Source organism: Nicotiana attenuata, chromosome 8 (assembly GCF_001879085.1).
Source record: "Nicotiana attenuata strain UT chromosome 8, NIATTr2, whole genome shotgun sequence".
NCBI classification, from domain to species: domain Eukaryota; kingdom Viridiplantae; phylum Streptophyta; class Magnoliopsida; order Solanales; family Solanaceae; genus Nicotiana; species Nicotiana attenuata.
Genome location: NC_031996.1, coordinates 26,931,126 through 26,952,578, shown reverse-complemented (window position 1 = coordinate 26,952,578; position 21,453 = coordinate 26,931,126). Strand labels below are relative to the sequence as shown.

The following is a 21,453-nucleotide window of genomic DNA, read 5'->3' as shown; positions in this document are numbered from 1 at the left end:
CCCATGTCACATACTTAATGAATCCAAAAATTTAAACCGAAATGAATTCACTGCTTAATATAAAAACCAACCAACAAATGAACTAGATTAACAAATTTAAAACTGGGTTCAAGAATCAGTTACTTCAATCATATAAGCACATACTCACTTATCCAATGAAAATCTTGGTATCTATGAACCGAACAGTAATGGAACAAAAAACAAACTTTCACACTTAATTATTCTGAACATGAAACTAATTGGAACAAAGGAGTGTTAACATCATTTAAGTTCAAGCATTTACAAATGAGAGTGAACAAAAATACCAAGAATAAAAATGATTAAAAGTAATAATAAAATTAATATCCAAAAGATAAGAAAGAATCTAACCTTTGTATTTAATAAGAATATCCAAATCCAATCCCTAACAAAGCAGCAGTGAGAATGAAGTAAAAATCCAAAAATTGATGCCGAAAAACTTGAGAAAAATCGACTGGACTGCGACCGGAAAACCTCCAAACCACGAACTCGAAACTCAAGCTCACTGGAATTTTAGCCCGTATGGCAGAATCTTTTCACTAATTGGATTGAATTTTGTGACAAAAGAAGGTTGTTTCAAAATGATGAAAATGGAGGATAGAGGTGCTGGAAAGTCCCAAGATTTGAGTCCTTAGCCTATTTTGTGTGCGTGTGTCCGTCTCCCTTCCTCTATTCTGTTTCCCCCCAATTCTCGTAATCTCCTTTTTTTTTAAATCTTCAAATCTCTTTTTCCCTCACTATTACGTCCTTTTTTCTGTGTCCCCCTCATTTTCTTGTGTTCTTCCTTTTTATAAAGAAGAATGAGGGTGGTTATATGGAGATGTGTGTGTGAATGTGTGATCATAGATAGAAGATGTGAGTGAAGTGGGGAAAATGGGGAAGTTAATTATCTGATGGGTTTGGAAAGAGGGGATCATGGGGTGATTGAGGGAAGAGATTAGAATAAAATTTGCACACTATCCGAAAATAAAGCAACGAAACTGTAACGAATCCTAGATGGATTGAATATTTTTTTTTATTTTGTTCTCTAACTCTAAATGTCACGTGAATTCTTGTTGCTTGCTCCTTTTTTTTCTTTAATAAATAAAAAAAAAATTTAATGGAACTATTAAGAAAAAATATTAATGAACTAACTCTAGACTCTCTCTATATATATATATATATATATATACTTTTAATATTACTAAAAAAAAATACCATAATTTATTAAAATTATAGTGAAAAGAAATCATATATTATTTGTAAATTTTCTTTTTCTTATTACATATAGAAATAAAATATCTATTCTAAGAATGTTAATGTTTTTGTAGTTTTTTTTTATTTTCTTAAATAAAACCTATTAAGAGTAAGATTAACATTTAAAATATTAAGATTAGACCTAAAAGAAATATTTACACTAAAATAGTATAGAATTTAGGTGTGGTCAAAAATTAGTTGTTCACATGCCCTATACTTACCCAAAATCCCCATTACCCCTGAGTGGATGTGTGTACTTGTTTGATTCCATGTATTGAAGTGTTGATGAACCTCTTCTGGTTCTGTATTTGGTTTGATTGATTATTAGTCACCTTACCCTTTTCCAATTATCTTATTTAATAACTCCCTACGTTGTTTTACAAAACTATTACAAACAAGTCTCTTTTCAAACTGTTTTCCTGCTTAAATCTTTTCAAAACAATGTCAAGTACTCTCACTCTACTCTTAGACCACTAAGTTCTGCCCCTTTTGTGTGAGCCTTGCCTTGGGACCCTTGGGCTCCCTCTGAACTTGGACATACAAAACCTGGCCTTTCCACACTGCACTTACTCTGTCTTGGCTATGAAATCTGGGTGTGAGCACTGCCCGAGATCCCTTGAGGTCCTTAGGGAACTCTGACACACTCGGATATGAGAAAGGCTAAGAATCATGGCATTTGAGGCATTCTGGAGATTTTGGGCCTATCAGTAGCCTCCCTATAGCATAACTTTTTTTTTCTTTCTTATTTCAACTGTGTAATTTATGCAAATGGTTTGTAATAACTATTGTAAACAACTCCAGGGATGGATAGTGGAAAGGGAAGGGGTGACTATGCATGCTTTAGCTATTAAAAGGGTAAAAAATATGTTATTAGGTTTATATTCCTACTTTCGCAATAGAAACCATGCTTAGGACTCATTTCCTGCATTAGAGATCATGTTCCCTAGGACTTACACTTATTGTTTTCAGCATGTCCATTTCGCTATCATATCACTTAGAAAATCCTGTGTTAAATGTGTTAATAACCGGTGTTTGCTACGATCATGTTCCTACTGCCGTACGCACTTAGAGATCTTGTTTTAAGGCTAAACAACACTAACAAACATATCATTCCTGCATATTCTGGAAATCATGTTCAAACGCTGTAATATTTGTGCATATCGAAATCCTGCTTAGGATTCTGCATCTTTGCGCATTAGATACCATGTCTTTAAGATTTTATATTTGCTTACGCGCGCTTAGGCCAACTATGAATGCACAAAAAGGGGATATAACAATTTCACTCAGTTCTTACAATTAACTTGTGATAATTCTATGTGCTGAACACCTAGAATAACATGTTTAAGCAACCTGTTATCAATCAGTTTTCCTTACTTCTGAGGATTGGTATACTATCTCACGCCTAAGCAAGTCTTAGGAAACCAAGCTGTTAAAATCGAAAATCTGTCTTCTTGTGTATGCTGCCTAAATTCTCAACAGGTTTTAAAATCGGTAGGCAAACTGATTAGGCCTTTCTGAGTAATACAACAAATTGGCTATCTTCTTACCTTCTTAAAAACACCTAGATGTCATGCCTTAGGAATCTGAATACTGCCCTTAATTGTGCTTGAGTCGTGCTGCTTATGTGTTTGTTTGAGGAGGAAACTCTGAGCCTTTTAATTGCTCCCATTTTGTGTGAAAGTCCTAAATGTTTTTGACTGCCGCCTCAGAATTTTTGCCTTTTTAAAACCTCAGGGGTACGTCTAGAACCACCTATAAGTAGAGGTCCTAACTCCCTCCAAGATCATTAAGAAGGGACGGGTAGCAGCACCCGATAGGAATCTGAGACCAACACTTGCTTTGCATGACCAATAAGGGGACGGGAAGGGTAGACATAGATATGATGACCGGTGCGCTAATGCCACGCGAAGCCCCCTTCTAAGAAATGATTACCGTGCATTGTACTAATGTGATCCTATAGGCTAACCAACCTAGGACACCCCTTTACGTTCACAAATATGCTTAGATTGTACTTCTCTTTCTAGCTTTTCATTAACTGTTTTTTCAAACATCTGTGTACTTAAACTTAAATCCCCTACTATTTGAGACATACTTGTTTATTTGCTAATTGTACAAATTCACAAAAACTGTTTGGCCGGGAACCACACTAGTGAATCCTGTGGGGTGCCTAACACTTTCCCCTTAGGATAATTTCAAGCCCTTACCCTGTCTCGGGTTACCAAACGTAGTTATAAATGAACCCTATAGGTTCCCTAACACACCTTAAATTGTTAGGTGGCGACTCTACAAAAAATGCAAACCCCTTTCCCAAAAGGAACGAGTTGTCTCAACCAAAATGTCACAAACCCGATTTCGCGAGAAAAAGGGGGGCGCGACAGCATGGCGACTCTGCCAGGGATTTTTAGGCTTTTACCATTTCAGATCGTTTTTGTGAATTTGTACCCCCTATGTGCAATTATTTGTTTAATTCCTTTAAGCGTTTAATTTCTTCTTCAAAAGCAATCTGATGTATCTTTCTTGTTTCCTTCCATTATAATCGTTTTAAATTATAAAACTGCTGTATTTATCGCTTTCTTAACATGCAAATACATGACAACATGCTTTTAATTATTGCATAATCATGCTCAACATCATACTCCACTCGTGCCAAACAAAGTACTATTGCAACGCTTGATGAGTGGTTGCGCCCTTCCTATATCATTACCCCTGAATTCAAAAAGGCTTATTTTCGGTAAAACTAGTCGATCAGCGTTGCAGTCGACGGTTTCGTGCCTTCCCCCTTGAGTTGTCCGCTCAAGGGTACCGGTCTAACACCCCATAGAAACCTTACTCTGTTATTGTTGTTGCATGCATCATGGTCAAACCTAGCCGGGTCAGTTATGTTGTGCATATAATGATCCTTTAAGATAGCCTTGTCCAAAAGTCCACTGGGTTTACCTAAACCCAAACGGACATCATCACGTTCTGTGCATTTATTTGGAGAACTAAATGCTTCATGCTAATTGTTGATGTTAAATAGTCGAGTCTGGTGGGGGTAAGGGCCTAACCTTATTTGCCTTGCAGAAACATGAGGCATGAAGTCCCCAGATTCGGCATGGTCACCAATATCCACCTGAGATTGCTGAGTTGGTGGGAAGATTTGCATTCTAGTGACAAAACCCTCATCAGAAAATATCTGGGTAATCTCCCATCCCTCCTTGAGATCCAGCCTAACAACATGATAATAGAGGATGCTACCTTATTTAAGGATTGTGAAAGGGTCGTGTTCCGCTTTGGATCGAAATGACACCTTTGCTAGAAGAGATAGGAGGTTTGGCCGGTCTAGTGTAGGAAACCCCGGGTTTGCTAATGCCTGAGAACCGCACAGGCAAGGGTTTCCTAAAAATGATGGGTTTGAAGAAGAATCCAGAATTGTTATGCCTAAAGGAATCGTACATCCCTTTTGACTACCTGTATGAAAGGTACGGTCACAGCAAATCATACCGTACCTACTATGACGAGTTTTCCATCACATCCTTGGGACATATCCATCGTAGGTTCATGTTTTCCTTTCTGGGTCTAATTGTATTTCCAATGAAGAAAGGGAGAATCCATACTAGGCTGGCTATGGTAACCAAGAACCTAATGGAGGGGATTGGTGGGCAGACATTCAGCATTGTACCCATGGTCATTGCAGACATATACCGAGCCTTAGAGAAGTGTCAACAAGGAGCAAGACACTTCGAAGGCTGTAATCTACTACTTTAGCTTTGGCTCATGGAACATCTCCAAAAGGGTGAATACCAACAAGAAATTCAGTGAAGGGCCTGGGATGACCACATCGCTTTCCACCATCCAGAACGGATGAAATACATCTCCGACATGTTCGCTCAGCCTGAGAATGCCAAAGAATGGGTTGAGCTCCTTGATAACCTAACTGAGGAACAGGTTCAATGGATGTTCGAGTGGTTTCCGACAGATGAGTTCATCGCCCGATCCAGAGATGCACCTTTCCTGATACTGATTGGTCTAAGAGGAACATACCCTTACGTCCCTCTTCGAGTTATGAGGCAAGCATGTAGGAAGCAAGTCATACCAGGGTCGACAAGATGAGCCATCTTCGAGCTGACTTCCAAAATGATGATAGTCCCCACAAGTGCCAAGCCCAGCACATGTGGCACTGCAAGATTGTAATGGAGAAAGAGACCATTGAGCCAGACAGATATCATGCCGGTTGTACCCCTTTCTATTCTGGTTGGTTGAAAGATAATTGGGCTGGTTTGGGCAAGCCAGGGTTCATTCAAGGACACATAATTATAGATGAAAAGGCCGAGGCACAAGTCAAATACAACCAGCTGCGCAAAAGGATCCGTGAATGCGAAAGTGAACACCGCGAGATACAAGAGTACAACCAGAAGCTGATTGAGGAATGGAAAGACATGGCTATCAGTGCCAACAAAAGGCTAGGATACTTAGAGCGAGGCATAGTAGAACTAGAGGGAAAATTTCTCAAAAGGGTTGAAGACTGTCAAAAGGCTGAAGGGACCGAAGGTGGACATCTAGCCAGAGCATACCTGTTGCTGGGACTTCGCGAATTGGGGAAGCTGTTCGAAGGAGCCAAGGATGTCGAGTCTGGGGAAGGTCCTTCTGGGACCAAATAGATAGGAATTTACTTTTTCGCTTTATGAATGTAATAAGGCCAATGGCCATTAGTGACCTTTATTTCTTGCTTATTTAGTGTCGTTTTGGGATTCGCCTATTTTTTATCAATAAAATGAGGCATTTAGCATTCTAAGTTCTCCAAATCAATTTGTCGCTAGGCCTACCTCGGGCACAAAGAGGTTCCCAAATTAGGACACGCTTTACATTCCCGCACTATGTGTTTAAATATTGCAATACTTTTTATAATCCTCACTGACTTGATTACCTTTTGTTTTATTTTGTTTTTATTATTCCCCTCCCCAAAGGTTAGTTCGTGCACTCTGGCATCATCATCTTATTTCACAAGATCCAGGGGCCCTCCACCCACTCCTCCTCTTAGTCCCTCTAAAGGCAAGAACAAAGGCAAGAATAAAATGGAAGATTTAAACAACATCAGGAAGGAGAACACAGCTGAACGGGTAGAGGCCACTGATGGCCAGGGTATTCGGGTTCCTAATGAGAATGTGTCACAGCTTGAACAGAAACTGTTGAAATTCCAGGAAGAGCTCGATCAGGTTCGAAATCTGGCAAACCTGTCATTTTCCCTCAACACCCCAGACATCAACTTCCCCAACGCTCAAAACCCCACACCTCCTCAAAATATCCCAAAACAGCAGAATCATCCCGCACCTCACCATCACGCTGCTCCACCAAAGAACCAATGTAACACCTGCCATACCCCAAACAACACTCCACTACTCATCCCAGAACCTCAGAACTCCACAAACGACCATTTCCACACCCATACACCAGGCCACCATAACAATCCTATCTACGTGGAGACCATGCCACACTCCACCCAACCTATCTCATACACACCTGAGTCTGATGAAAAGGATCTGCTTATCAGGAACTTGGCCGAGGAACTTAAGAAACTGACCAGCCGGATTCAGGGCGTCGAGGGAAGCAAAGGAATCGAGGGGCTGAACTATGAGGACCTTTGCATACAGCCTGATGTCGAACTGCCTGAGGGGTACAAACCTCCTAAGTTCGAAATGTTTGATGGTACGGGTGATCCAAGGGTCCATCTGAGGACCTATTGCGACAAGCTGGTTGGAGTAGGGAAGGATGAAAGGATCCGCATGAAGCTGTTCATGAGGAGTTTGAAAGGAGATGCATTGTCTTGGTACATCAGCCAAGATCCCAAGAAGTGGTCAAGCTGGGTGAGCATGGCATCTGACTTTATGGACAGATTCAGATTTAATACACAGAACGCACCAGACGTGTTCTATATCCAGAATTTGAAGAAGAAGCCCACGGAGACATTTCGCGAGTATGCCAATTGCAGGAGGTCCGAAGCTGCTAAGGCCAGACCCGCCTTAGAAGAGGATCAAATGAACAAGTTCTTTGTCCGGGCTCAGGACCCGCAGTACTATGAACGGCTGATGATGATTGAGAACCACAAGTTCTCCGACATTATCAAATTAGGTGAAATAATTGAAGAGGGTATTAAAAGTGGTATGGTCACAAATTTCGAAGCCTTGCAAGCTACGAATAAGGCTTTACAGTCCGGTGGTGTGTCCAAGAAAAGGGACGTAGGGGCCGTGATGGTTGCACAAAGGACCAAGTCTCCCCTTAAATACCAAGCTTACCCAACACCTCCACTCACATACCAGCCAACCCCAAATTACCAAGCACCCTCATACCAAGCTCTGCCACCAACTTATCAGTCATCTCTACCTCCTACATATCGACCTACTTCACCCAGATACTCCCAACCCGCTCATGTTTACCAAAATTATAATGCTCAACCACCCCATTATCAATCACCCCCTGCATGCCAAAATTTCCCTAGACCCCGACCTAATTTTGATCGCAGACCTCCAAAACAATATACCACCATCGCTGAACCCATCGACCAGCTGTATGAGAAGCTCAAAGCTGCTGGTTATGTCACCCCCATCCCTGCTGCAACCCCTGAGAATCCTTCTCAATGGGTTAACCCAAACAAGTCCTGTGCATACCACTCCGGCATGAAAGGGCACACCATCGATGAATGCCCCACTTTGAAAGACAAGATACAGTCTCTGATTGATAACAAGATCATTGTGGCAAAGGAACCCGCTCCAAACGTCCGCAACAATCCTCTGCCAGACCATAAGGGTGGAGGTATCCACATGATTGAAGTAGAAGATGACTGGGATCCCGAGGGATCAATCGGGTTGATCGCAGAAGGTGATGACCCAAAGAAACCGGCAATTACTCTCAATCCAATCATAGTCCAGATCCAACCGTCTGAGGACGCTGAGGTGAATATGTCTATACCTCTTGAGTTTGAAGCAGCGCCACCCGCAAAGACACCGGTACCAATTGAGGTTGAATTCGTGTCTCCGGCAAATGCACCCGCACCATTTGAGGTTGCAGTCTTGCCACCCAAGGCACATGTTCCATTCGAAGTGAGGATAGCCGCGCCGATCCCAGTGGCGATATCAACCACGCCACCCTTCTATACAAATGCTGTACCCTGGGACTATACAGCCGAGGCGAGAAGGAAGGGCAAGGTCAGGATTGAAGAAACTGTCGCAGCACAGGGTATGACAAGAACTGGTAGAGTCTATACCCCTGAACATCTAGCTGAATCAAGCAAGCAGGCCTCCAATCGGCCACCCCTCATTGAGACAGGTCCGGACGACCTTTGGAGGAAAGTACAGGCCAAGGAGTATTCGGTCATCGACCAGTTGAACAAGATGCCAGCACAAATATCCATTCTCTCTTTGCTGCAAAATTCTGAGACGCACAGGAATGCTTTGTTGAAGGTGCTGAATGAAGCGTACGTACCAAATAACATCACTAGCGGGGAAATGGCTAATATGGTAGGACAAGTGCTGGAAAGCCATAAGATCACCTTTCATGAGGACGAGCTGCCACCTGAAGGGCTGGGGCACAACAAAGCACTGCACATCACCGTGCAATGCGAAGATTATTTCATCACCAGAATCCTGATCGATGGAGGGTCCAGTCTTAACATTTGTCCGCTGATAACGCTCAAGAAGTTGGGTAAAGGGCTGCATGAGATAAAGGATGGAGCAATCAATGTGAAAGCTTTCGATGGTTCTCAGAGGTCCACCATTGGTGAGATTAGTCTATGCCTGCAGATGGGACCAACCTGGTTCGAGGTCGATTTCCAGGTAATAGATGTACCAGCGTCTTACAACTTGCTGCTGGGACGGCCATGGATCCATGCTGCTGGGGCCGTAGCGTCAACGCTGCATCAGGCAGTAAAGTTCGAATGGAATCACCAGGAAGTGATCATTCACGGCGACGGTAGCAACCCTATATACAGTCGCCAGACTATTCCGGCGATCGAGGGAAGAAGGAAGCTGGGTGGAGAAACTTACCACCACATTGAACGGGTCAATGCTATCGACAAAGACAAATGGTGGGATAGCAAAATCGAGAGTATACTGAGTTGGAGTGGGTACGAGCCTGGCAAAGGGCTCGGCAAGAACCTCCAAGGAATCTCTAAACCCATAAAACTCAAGAAACATGGCACTACCTTCGGTTTGGGATATGAATACACCTGGGAAGAATTCAATAGCTGGTCGCCACCATGGCGCGGTCCTTACTACCCACTAGAGCAGCCAATACCGCATCTGGAGCAGACTTTCCAACAGACCGACATTATTTTGGGTCAGATGAAGAAGAAGCACTTGCAGCAGTGAAGAACTTGTTTCTAGAGGACAGTGATATGGACTGTTGCGTTATTCTCGAGGAGGAGGGGGAGGAAGGCCCTTCCATACAGGCTGTGAGCAGAGGGGCACATCTCAAGAATTGGACCATCAGGACAACCAAAGCCCGACGAGCCTCGGGGTAGCAAGGCTAAAACAAGCATTATTCACTGTTTTATTTACTAAATGATTTTCTTTTCGCATTTTTCAATTCCCGCAATAAGATCTTCGATGTTCAAAACAATTATTCAATTTATCAAAAGCATTTTTGATTTTTCTTATGAATTAATATTTATTGCTATCGTTTTCTCTCATTACTTTACCTATACAGCATTACTATTACTTGTCTTGATGAACCAATGACTGTGACATGCAATGAGACAACGCAACAAACGGACATGGATTCAGAGGAAGATGACATACCTGACGAGATTGTCAAAGAAGTTGAGAATTTTGAGAACAGACCTAAGTCCAACCTGGACGAGACCGAAATTGTCAACCTGGGAGATTCAGAAAACGTCAAGGAAACGCGAATCAGCATTCACCTGTCGCCATCAGAGAAGAAAGAATACACAGAATTTCTAAAGGAGTATGAGGACATATTCGCCTGGTCGTATGATGACATGACTGGTCTGAGTACGTCTATTGTGGCTCACAAACTGCCAACCAATCCAATGTGTCCGCCGATAAAGCAAAATCTCAGAAAGTTCAAGCCTGATATGAGTTTGAAAATCAAGGAAGAAGTCACCAAGCAGATCAAAGCTAAGGTTCTCAGGGTAGTAGAATACCCGACATGGTTAGCCAACATTGTGCCAGTGCCAAAGAAGGATGGGAAGGTCAGAGTCTGTGTCGACTACCGGGATCTCAACCGGGCCAGTCCGAAAGACGACTTCCCTTTGCCAAATATACACATCCTGATTGACAATTGCGCCAAGCATGAGCTACAGTCATTCGTAGATTGCTTCGCTGGTTATCATCAGATCTGGATGGATGAGGAAGATGCTGAGAAAACGGCTTTCATTACGCCGTGGGGAGTGTACTGTTACAAGATGATGCCATTCGGCCTGAAGAATGCAGGGGCCACCTACATGAGGGCCATGACTACCATCTTCCATGATATGATACACAAGGAGATAGAGGTATATGTGGATGATGTTATTATCAAGTCCAAGAAGGCCACTGACCACATAGAAGATCTGAGGAAGTTCTTCAATAGACTGCGGAGATACAACCTGAAACTAAACCCCGCAAAGTGCGCATTTGGGGTTCCTGCTGGGAAATTGCTTGGGTTTATTGTGAGCCGCCGAGGAATAGAACTGGATCCATCGAAAGTCAAAGCCATTCAAGAACTACCACCGCCAAGGAACAAGAAAGATGTGATGAGTTTCTTGGGAAGGCTTAACTACATCAGCCGATTCATAGCACAGTCTACAGTTATCTGTGAGCCAATCTTTAAGATGTTAAAGAAGGACGCCGCCACCAAATGGACCGATGACTGCCAAAAGGCCTTCGACAAAATCAAGGAGTACCTGTCAACACCACCAGTCTTAGTCCCGCCCGAGCCAGGTAGACCCTTATTACTCTACCTTGCAGTGTTAGATGGAGCTTTCGGCTGCGTTCTGGGGCAGCATGATGAAACAGGAAGGAAGGAGCAAGCCATTTATTATCTCAGCAAGAAGTTCACCCCGTACGAGGCCCGGTATTCTCTATTGGAACGCACCTGTTGTGCTTTGACTTGGGTAGCTCAGAAGCTGAGACATTACTTCTGTGCCTATACTACATATCTCATATCGAGAATGGATCCCTTGAAGTACATCTTTCAGAAGCCCATGCCCACTGGCAAGCTAGCCAAGTGGCAAATCCTGTTGAGTGAGTTCGACATTGTTTACGTAACTCAGAAAGCGGTCAAGGGACAGGCACTGGCAGACCACCTTGCTGAAAACCCCGTGGATGGAGAATACGAACCCCTGAAAACGTATTTTCCTGATGAAGAGGTATCATTCATAGGAGAAGACATTGCGGAATCCTATGACGGTTGGAGAATGTTCTTCGATGGAGCAGCAAACTTCAAAGGAGTTGGCATAGGAGCAGTCCTAATATCAGAAACCGGTCAGCATTATCCAGTGTCTGCCAAACTCAGGTTCCCCTGCACCAACAATATGGCCGAGTATGAAGCCTGCATCTTAGGACTCAAAATGGCCATTGACATGAACGTTCAAGAGCTGCTAGTGATTGGAGATTCAGACTTACTTATACATCAGGTACGAGGAGAATGGGCAACCAAGAACTCCAAGATACTCCCGTATCTGCACCACGTACAGGAATTGAGAAAGAGGTTCACGAAGACGGAATTCCAACATGTTCCCAGAATCCAGAATGAGTTCGCCGATGCATTGGCTACCCTATCATCTATGATACAGCATCCAGACAAGAATTTCATTGATCCCATTCCGGTGAAAATCCATAATCAGCCAGCTTACTGTGCCCATGTTGAAGAAGAAGCAGACGGAAAGCCTTGGTTTCATGATATCAAGGAATATTTGGCAAAAGGAGAGTACCCAGAGCTTGCAAATCCTACTCAGAAACGCACACTTCGGAGATTGTCCAACAACTTCTTTCACAGCGGAGGAATCCTGTATAGGAGGACTCCCGATTTAGGATTATTAAGATGTGTCGACGCAAAGGAAGCATCCAAGCTACTAGAGGAAATTCATGCTGGGACCTGCGGTCCACATATGAATGGTTTTGTCTTAGCAAAGAAGATACTCCGGGCGGGTTACTTTTGGATGACTATGGAAACGGACTGCATCTTGTATGTCCGAAAATGCCACCGCTGTCAGATACATGCAGACATGATAAAGGTACCTCCAAACGAGCTTAACACAACAAGCTCACCGTTGCCGTTCGCCGCCTAGGGAATGGACGTTATTGGACCAATCGAGCCTGCCGCTTCCAACGGACACAGGTTCATCCTAGTAGCCATCGACTATTTCACCAACTGGGTCGAAGCAGCATCTTACAAAGCAGTGACTAAGAGAGTCGTGGCAGACTTTGTCCGTGACCACATTGTTTGTAGATTCGGAATTCCAGAGTCAATCATTACTGATAATGGCTCCAACCTCAACAGCGACTTGATGAAAGCTATGTGCGAAAATTTCAAGATCAAACACAAGAATTCCACAGCCTACAGACGTCAGATGAATGGATCTGTAGAAGCCACCAACAAGAATATCAAGAAGATATTGAGGAAAATGATAGAGAAGCATAGACAGTGGCACGAGAAGTTATCATTTGCTCTTTTGGGGTATCACACCACAGTCCGTACATCAACTAGGGCAACCCCCTATATGCTGCTTTATGGTACAGAAGCTGTCATTCCCGCTGAGGTAGAAATTCCTTCCCTAAGGATCATACAAGAAGCTGAGCTCGACGATGCAGAATGGGTAAAAAGTCGTTATGAGCAACTAGCCCTTATAGACGAAAAGAGAATGAATGCAGTCTGCCATGGTCAACTCTATCAGAACAGAATGTCCAGAGCCTTCAACAAAAGAGTCAAGCCAAGACAGTTCACACTGGGGCAGCTAGTGTTGAAGAAAATTTTTCCGCATCAAGATGATGCCAAATGGAAGTTCTCTCCCAACTGGCAGGGTCCATACGTGGTTCATCGGGTTTTGACAGGAGGAGCCCTCATACTTGCAGAAATGGAGGGAGAAGTCCGGCCAAAGCCGATCAATTCAGATGCAGTCAAGCGTTAGAATGTGTAATCTCTAAGCTTTCCTTGTATGATGTAAATTGAACTATGCCTGACCTGATTCCCGTTTAAGAGGGGATACGTAGGCAGCCCTATGGGTTCGGTCACAATTCCATAAAAATTTTCATTTCCCCCGCAATTGGATACTGGGGGCAGAATTTTGAGGAGGACCCTCAAAATTCCGAAGTGATTTCAACTGATCGCTGCACGAGCAACAGTCAGAAACGTCAACCAATCAAACTGGGGCAGAATTTTGAGGAGGACCCTCAAAATTCCGTAGCAGGAGAGGTTGCAATGTCCTGAACTACGTCACAGTCGTCGGTTCATCTAAAAGCTATTTTTTATTATACATTTATGTCATACATTTAGAAAATCATGCACGTTTATTATTGAAATTTCTTTGTTTAGCAACGCTACCCCAATGATACAGACGGTATCACCAGATCAAAGCCGAACGAGTCAAGCAAAGCTAGCGGGGATACGAACTAACCTCCCCCTTTACAAAACTCACGATTTTTCTTTGGATGCAGGCACTAGGATTCGAAATCCTTAAACATACTGCACGTCCAGGGAACAAATATTGTTCTCAGAACCATTGCACTTGCCAACATTTGCTATCAGCACATACCAGTAATGCTCCGTAGTCATAGCTCCCAGTAATCACAATGCCGCAATCTGCTATCAGCTTAGAAAACTCTACTGTCATTTGTTATTTTATTTCTTGCATAAGGCTACCATTCTACCTTCCGAGACTAAACGCTGTCTCCATCTGCATTTGCATTGCATAAGGCTACCATTCTGCCTTCCAACTTGCATAAGGCTACCATTCTGCCCTCCGAGACTAAACGCTGTCTCTACTGCAATTGCATTGCATAAGGCTACCATTCTGCCTTCCAACTTGCATATGACTACCAGTTTGCCTTCCGAGACTAAACGCTGTCTCCATCTACATTTGCATTGCATAAGGCTACTATTCTGCCTTCCAATTTGCATAAGGTTACCATTCTACCTTCCGAGGTTAAGCTCTACCTCCATCTGCATTCGCATTTTTTCATAAGGCTACTATTCTGCCTTTCGAGGCTAAGCTCTGCCTCCAATTTTCTTCGAAACTAAGCGCTATCTCAAGAACTATTTATCTCGCTTTTCTTACAGGCTAAGATCTGCCCTTCAATTCGCAAGACTAAGCTCTGTCTTGTCCGCATCATACTACTGCATCCTTCATGGGCTGAAATATCGCCAACTCGTCCAAAGGCGTCATCGTTCGGAGGCACCATCTTCATGACCCGAGAACACCATATCATGGCCTGAGGATCTCTTTCAATCTTTTGCATGTCATTATTCAAAGGCGTCATGGTTCGGAGGCACCATCCTTATAGCCCGAGAACATCATTTCATGGCCTGCAAATCCTGCACCAAACAACCCATGGCCCAGGGCATCATGGTCTGAGGACACCGTTCCTATCCGTCAAATGACAACATTCATGGTCCAACGGGAATTTGCATCATGTTTAAATTACACAATATATGCTTGTATCATTTAGTTGTAGGTAATCCGGCGAGCAACGGCTATCCCATCAGGAACGATCCCACTCCAGTTTTCCAAGCCATATCGAACCTCACCATTCCCGTAAACCGTAAAACTCACCCGGCCCTAGATGTTGTGTCCGCTCTTAAGATGACTTCACCAGTATACTTTGCCGATAAATCCGGAACTACATATGGCTTGATTCCTGTAAAACCATGGATATGTAGGCAACTCAGAAACTAGGGTGCAGCCTAAAACTTTTCAAACCGTTTCGCTCGGTCAAAATTGGCCATCATATCTTTACCGGACAACTCTTTCATCCTTCCCGGGTAAAGAGGGGCAGCTGTTGATACCCAATTTTTCCCAAAATATTTTTTTTATTAGCTTATATACCTTCAAAATCATGCATCAATAGAAATTGGTATTTTTCCATAATTTTCCTATATTTTATTAATTTACCCAGCATTTTATTTCAAATAAATAATTACAAAATGGAATTACAAATGATTTCAAAAGCATTTCTTGGTTTAATTTATTATTCATGGTCCTATTTAAACTAAATTATTTCATAATTAGCCAATTTGGCACCATTTGGCTAAAAATTGCAATAACTTCGCAATTATAGCCCAAGCATATGATGTTATACTATTTTTGACCAGAAATTAATCATTTGTATTTTAAAATATTAAATAATCATTTTTAATTATTTTCTATACATAAAATTCATTTTGTACAATTATCAGCTATTTTTGTAAAATGTTTTATTTAATTTAATTGGGTATTTAAAAAATAGCCAATTTCATTTCAATTCTAGCCTAATTAAATCAGACCCCAACCTAATTAGAACAGCCCAAACCCCAGGCCCAATCCATCAATCCTACCCGACCCAATCCCTGGTCCAATCTGGACCGTTGATCAATTCTAGTCAACGGTCCAGATCCCCCCATTTCCTAATTTAACCTAATAGACTAACCCCTCCACTCTCTCATTCCCTCATCACTCTCCGCCGACACACCCTCCCATTCTCTCTCAAATTCTGTCAAGCTCCCTCTGCTAAACCATGGTTCCTCTCACCAGCCGTTGGCTCGCTAGTAACAATGGCGGTTCCACCACCACCCCTAGCCTCCATGGCTCCCCCCATGCCGGATTATTGCTACCCTAAGGTCCTCAAGGAACCAGAGGCGGTTCAACTCACCCCCATGGTTTTTCATGTCATTCTCAGGCCAATCTTGTCCTGTCCGAGTAAGATCCTGCCATCTCCGGCTAGAACCTGTGATTTTTTAGCCGATTCTCTCTCTTTGGGTTCTCTCTCTGAAACCCTGATTTTGATTATTGATTTCTAAGATCTGTAACAAGATTTGAGTCTATTCGAGTTGTCTTTACTGTTTTCTTAAGGATTTCTCCGATTTCTTCTAAAACGACTCTTCGTCTTCAAACTAGGGTTTCTCAACCCCTTTTCAAAATGGCTTTTCCTTCTGATTTTAGTATTAATCTATGATTTTCACTATGTTTAAACGTTTATTTGAGTTTTCTCTTTTTATATGAGTTATTATGTTTAAAACCCTAAGCTTCTTGGTTTTAATCCTGGATTCTGAGTCTGTTTTGTGATAACATGTTCGCTTAATATGTATATGTGTTTGTTTCTCACGAGCCTTATGATTCTCTGTGATTTTACCCTATCTTGTTCATTAGTGCCTCTGACTTTTACTTCTTCCACCTATGTCATGTTTATTCTATTAACTCATGCTATTCTCTACATGAATCCCTAATTGTTTTATATGATTTTTTCCCTACTCAGCCTCTTAGAGTTCTGATTTTGCTTACTATGTGCATGTTCACGTAAAATTGTGCTAAATTAGTGCTATTTGCTATTTTTGAATCTTTGAATCTCTGTGACTGATCCTTCACTGATTTCTTGTGATATTCTCTACTGATTTCAACCTCTAAATATATTCTTACCTTATTTTGTTGTTGACTATGCAATCAAATTGATTCTTAGACATTTTCCTTAATTAGAATTTGTCGAACCTAGCCTCTATTACATGCTCTGTACTATGCTTATCTCCTTATATGTCCTGTTCAGTTTTACATGATTTCATTTCTTATTTGTCACTGCTTATTACCGTTTGATATTTTTTAATTCCTTAATTAAGGGAAGTACCTATGCTGATTTGGTTCTAATTGATACATATTGCTTTAATTACTGCTGAACTATGTTTCCTGCCTTATTTGCTGCCTGTCCTTTAAACTATGAATACCCTACTTTTCATTTACACAACACACGACACATTAGTTCAAAAGCTCTCTTTGACACACAGAAAAAAACTTTTCTGCTCTCTTTTCTCTGGTTACTGCTATTGTTCCAAGTCAGCCGGCTGCAAGCTAAGGCTGATTACTCTACTCTCTTGCTCCTCACTTTGTGTTTACTATCTTTTTTACTGATATGTTCTAATTTCAATTCAAGTCCCAAAACAATATGCTTCTCCTATTACTTCAATTTGTCATGTTTCTAATATGCTTCCATCTATGGTTTTGTTGCTCAACCTGCAATTAACATGTCTACTTCACTGTCTTCTTTACTGCATGCTTCTGAATATAACCCCTTGGGATTAGCCTGCTCTTAAATCCCTTTCTGGTGTACCTGAAAGTGACTATGTTTCTCTGATCCCTAGCATGAACCTTTCTGTGTAAAGTAGTTGGCTATCCTAAGTCAGTTCGATTCAGTATTACCCTGAAGTTCATGTTGTACTTTAAAAGCCCTGACCCCTTTCAAGGCTCCTCTGATTTTGTACCTCTGTGCATCTGTGCTTACTATGTGCCCTATACTTACCCCAAATCCCCATTACCCCTGAGTGGATGTGTGTACTTGTTTGATTCCATGTATTGAATTGCTGATGAACCTCTTCTGGTTCTGTATTTGGTTTGATTGATTGTTAGTCACCTTACCCCTTTCAAATTGTCTTATTTAATAACTCCCTATGTTGTTTTACAAAACTATTACAAACAAGTCTCTTTTCAAACTGTTTTCCAGCTTAAATTTTTTCAAAACTATGTCAAGCACTCTCACTCTACCCTTAGACCACTAAGTTCTGCCCCTTTTGTGTGAGCCTTGCCTTGGGACCCTTGGGCTCCCTCTAAACATGAACATACAAAAGCTGGCCTTTCCACACTGCACTTACTCTTTCTTGGCTATGAAATCTGGGTGTGAGCACTGCCCGGGATCCCTTGAGGTCCTTAGGGAACTCTGACACAGCCAGATATGAGAAAGGCTAAGAATCATGGCATTTGAGGCATTCTAGAGATTTTGGGCCTATCAGTAGGCTCCCTATAGCATAACCTTTTTTTCCTTCTTATTTCAATTGTGTAATTTATGCAAATGGTTTGTAATAACTATTGTAAACAACTCTGGGGATGGATAGTGGAAAGGGAAGGGGTGACTATGTCGTTAGGTTTATATTCCTACTTGCGCAATAGAAACCATGCTTAGGACTCATTTCATGCATTAGAGATCATGTTCCCTAGGACTTACACTTACTGTTTTCAGCATGTCCATTTCGCTATCATATCACTTAGAAAATCCTGTGTTAAATGTGTTAATAACCGGTGTTTTCTGCGATCATGTTCCTACTGCCATACGCATTTGGAGATCCTGTTTTAAGGCTAAAAAACACTAACAAACATGTCATTCCTGCATATTGTGGAAATCATGTTCAAACGCTGTAATATTTGTGCATATAGAAATCCTGCTTAGGATTCTGCATCTTTGCGCATTAGATACCATGTCTTTACGATTTTATATTTGCATACACGCACTTAGTCCAACTATGAATGCACAAAAATGGGATAAAACAATTTTACTCAGTTCTTACAATTAACTGGTGGTAATTCTATGTGCTGAACACCTAGAATAGCATGTTTAAACAACCTGTTTTCAATCAGTTTTCCTTACTTCTGAGGATTGGTATTCTATCTCACACCTAAGCAAGTCTTAGGCAACCAAGCTGTTAAAATCGGAAATCTGCCTTCTTGTGTATGCTGCCTAAATTCTCAACAGGTTTTAAAATCGGTAGGCAAACTCTTTAGGCCTTTCTGAGTAATACAACAAATCTTCTATCTGCTTACCTTCTAAAAAACACCTAGATGTCATGCCTTAAGAATATGAATACTGGCCTTAATTGTGCTTGAGTCGTGCTGCTTATGTGTTTGTTTGAGGAGGAAACTCTGAGCCTTTTAGTTTCTCCCATTTTGTGTGGAAGTCCTAAATGTTTTTGACTGTCGCCTTAGAATTTTTGCCTTTCTAAACCTTAGGGGTACGTCTAGAACCACCTATAGGTAGAGGTCCTAACTCCCTCCAGGATCATTAGTAAGGGATTGGTAGTAGCACGCGATATGAATCCGAGACCAACACTTTCTTCGCATGACCAATAAGGGGATGGGAAGGTAGACATGGATATGATGATCGGTGCGCTAATGCCACGCGTAGCCCCTTTCTAAGGAGTGATTACCGGGCATTGTACTGATGTGATCCTATAGACTAACCAACGTAGGACACCCCTTTACGTTCGCAAATATGCTTAGATTGTACTTCTCTTTCTAGCTTTTCATTAACTATTTTTTTTTCAAACATCTGTGTACTTAAACTTAAATCCCCTACTATTTGAGCCATACTTGTTTATTTGCTAATTGTACAAATCCACAAAAAATGTTTGGCCGGGAACCACACTAGTGGATCCTGAGGGGTGCCTAACACCTTCCCCTTAGGATAATTTCAAGCCCTTACCCTGTCTCTGGTTACCAAACGTAGTTATCAATGAACCCTATAGGTGCCCTAACGTACCTTAAATCGTTAGGTGGCGACTCTTCAAAAAATGCAAACCACTTTCCCAAAAGGAACAAGTTGTCTCAACCAAATTGTCACAAACCCGATTTCGCAAGAAAAAGGGGGGCGCGACATCAATCAGAGTTGGTTTGATAGGTTTCGGCATCGATTGTAGATGTTGGAAATTCATTAGTTTCATTAAGCTTGAATTGGGGTGTGATTTGTGTTTTTGATATTGTTTGATGTAATTTGAGGCCTCGACTAAGTTCTTGTCGCGTTTTAGAAATTTTTGGTATGTTTGGATGGGATCCTAGGGGCCTCGAGTGTGATGATCAAGTTCAGCTTCATTTTTGACATTGTGGGATTGCTGATGTTCAGGTCTGGTTTTCTTATTCGCGATCGCGTGGGAAGGTTCGCGATCATGAAGACTTGTCTGGGCGTCTGGTGAAAGTGTTCTATGCATTTACGAGAGTTGGTCCGCGATGGTGGAGCTTTGGCCAGTGGTACTACCCGAACGTGAGGGTTGTACCGCGCTCGCCAAAAAGGAAGGAAGTGTCCTGGAAGCCCACTCGTTTTTTCTTCGCGATCCCCTGAGGAGGTCCACGATCACGTAGCTTCGAGTTCCAGTGCATCGTGTTTGCAGCTAGAGTTTCGCGTTCGCGAAGGTTATTTTCAGTGCAATATTCTTTTATTCTTCGTGATCGTGAGGGACTTTTCGCGAACACAACATGTTGAGGTTTGGGTTGTGACAAGTTGGTATCGTAGCCTAGGTTACATAGGTACGGAGACATCTATACTTATCTTCGAGAGGATACCAAACCATTAGGAAAACTTCACTTTCTTGTTATTCTTATCGTGCAGATTCCGGAAACTAAATTCTCTTACAGATGATAAGGACACCTTCTACCAGATCGAGCGGACAAACACCAGTACCACCAGCTAGGGGCGCGAGAGTCCAGAGCCATAGTAGAGGCTGAGGTACAGCTCGTACATCAGCTAGAGCAACACCTGTGGATCCACTAATTACTCCAGCTCAGGAGCAGATACCAGATATGGTTGAGCAGGTGGGACTAGCTCAGGCACCGGCTGTGCCCATTGTGATTCCAGGCCTTCAAGAGGATTTGGCCAAGATATTGACTGTATGTACTAGCTTTGCTCAGGTGGTTTCAGTTCCGGCCGCACCGGCCACTTCTCAAGCCAGGGAGGTGCTCAGACTCCCGCCGCCCGTACTCTAGAGAAGGTAGTTCAGGGACGTTAGACACAAGGGGGTACTACCAGCCCAGCCGATTACTGCGGCTCAGGACCTGGTTGGTCCACCTATGGTTGACATGGAGCAAAAGAGGCTAGATCCATTTGGGAGGCTCATGCCTCTATCATTAAGTGACGCTGAGTCAGAGGATGCTCAGGATTTCATAGACCGATGCCGCCAGATCCTTCACACTGCGGGTATTCTGGAGACTAGTGGAGTCTTATTTACTACTTTTCAGCTATGGGGTAGCCTTCTAATGGTGGGAGGCTTATGTGTTGAGCAGGCCAGTTGGTGCTGCACCACTTACGTGGCACGAGTTATCCGTTATTTTTTGGAGAAGTTTTTTCCATAGACCCGTAGGGAGGAGTTGGTTAGTTCCCACAGAGAGGCAGAGGATTAGGAGGTTCATTGATGGTCTAGACTATGGATTGTGCATTGTCATGACTTGGAAGATTGTATCAGGTGCTAGGTTTGACGAGGTGGTTAATATTGCTAGGCAGCTAGAGC

At 42.4% G+C, this 21,453-nt stretch overlaps 1 pseudogene; it reads left to right on the top strand.

Moving 5' to 3' along the window:
- On the top strand, positions 5,098 to 13,357 carry LOC109231591 (annotated as a pseudogene).